The sequence below is a fragment of the Poecilia reticulata genome, linkage group LG8 (assembly GCF_000633615.1).
Source record: "Poecilia reticulata strain Guanapo linkage group LG8, Guppy_female_1.0+MT, whole genome shotgun sequence".
Lineage (NCBI taxonomy): Eukaryota > Metazoa > Chordata > Actinopteri > Cyprinodontiformes > Poeciliidae > Poecilia > Poecilia reticulata.
The window spans coordinates 1,513,927-1,515,595 of record NC_024338.1 but is presented as its reverse complement, the minus strand read 5'-3'; positions in this window follow the sequence as shown (position 1 = coordinate 1,515,595).

Here is a 1,669-nt window from a genome sequence, read left to right as displayed (position 1 = left end):
TTTAATTAATTAATTAGTTCTCGTGATGAACTAAATAAATACATTAATTAAAATTAGGACACTGGTTGATTTCCAGGAGTCCCGATGTAATACGTATTTTCTGCCTGAGACTTTCAGACTTTTTAATTAATAAGTTTTGAGTTTTAAATGAATATATTTTCAGCAGTCTCTTAAGGAATGAGTGTGTGTGTAATTAAGACTATTACTGCTCATTGGTATTTATTGTCTAGTGCTTTTTATTGTTTTTATTTTATTTTTTGCTTATTTGTTTATCGCTGGGACAAAGAAATGCCTCCTTCTTGGATCAATGTCTAAAACATGTTTATGTTTTTTGCTTCATGTTGTCTGCATAAATACTCTACGAAGTTGATATACAATCTCTCTCATCATTATTAAAATAAGATCTAAAACGTGTCACACACATGAAAGCCATGAAATCCTCTCAGAATCGGTTAAATACTGAAGCAGTGTTGACGTGATCTTTATGCTCTTTTTTCCTTAAGTGAATAAATGACCATAAAACACTCTATGCTGCTCAAAATGGTATGACATTTTTTTCACCGTATATGTGCAGAATTGCTTGTGGCCTAAAGAACTTTATCAAACGAAAGAGTGAAATTAATTTTCTACATAAATTTCAAGACTATTCTACTTTCTTATGAATTAATTAACCTCATCGGGTATTAGGATGCCAGCTGCCTTCATGTAAAACAAGGGATATAATTAATCTTACCCACAGCCTTGATAAACGGTGTGGTAATATATTTCATGTTGAACTGATGGATTACGGAAAATGGCAATGCACGTCTGAATTTCTGCTTTAACCAAACAGTAGTCGAGCTGCTTTAACGGCCTGATGTCGGGTTGTCTAAGGCGACCTTTGCGCGCGCATATTCAAACCACCCAGCCCGTCTCTGCGCTGTGGTGTGATCTGGCTGCCCCCGGAGTCAAGGTCAGGTTTAATGACCTTAATGACTAGAGAGGGGGAGCTGCAGACTGAGGGACACGCAGATGCCAACTGAGCTCAAGTTCAAGGCCACCGCACACCTGGGAACATCTTCAGAGCCTCAGAGCTGAGTGTTGTAGCAGTAGCTGCTGCCGCTCTAATGAACATGCACTGTCAGTAACAACTGGCCATATAACTGCTAAAATCATTACGGCCTGCGTAATGATTTTACGCAGGCAGTAATGATTGTGGTGCCTTATGGGGAAACATTCCACCACAGGAATGTTTCCCACGAGAACTCATCTAAAAAGTCAACGGCCATAAAATATATTGTTCTTTAAATAAGAAAAAAAATGTTTTTATTGTAATCTCTAAACTTTATAAGCTCACTTCCCAGTCCAGCATTTTTTAAATTAAAATGAGTGGTTCAGATCGATCAGACTCTTTGAGCCTCAGAGAGAACTTTAACCAGATTAAACTAATGAGTAAATATAACAGCGATTATCAGATCAACAAGGTAAATGTTTCTAAAACGGTTCCCAGAAAGACCACAAGCCGAGTCCGTTGCAAAAAAAGCAGCATTATATTTGTAATATCTTCATGGATGCGTTCCTTCTATTTATGTAAGGTATGTATGTATGTATGTATGTATGTATGTATGTATGTATGTATGTATGTATGTATGTATGTATGTATGTATGTATGTATGTATGTATGTATGTA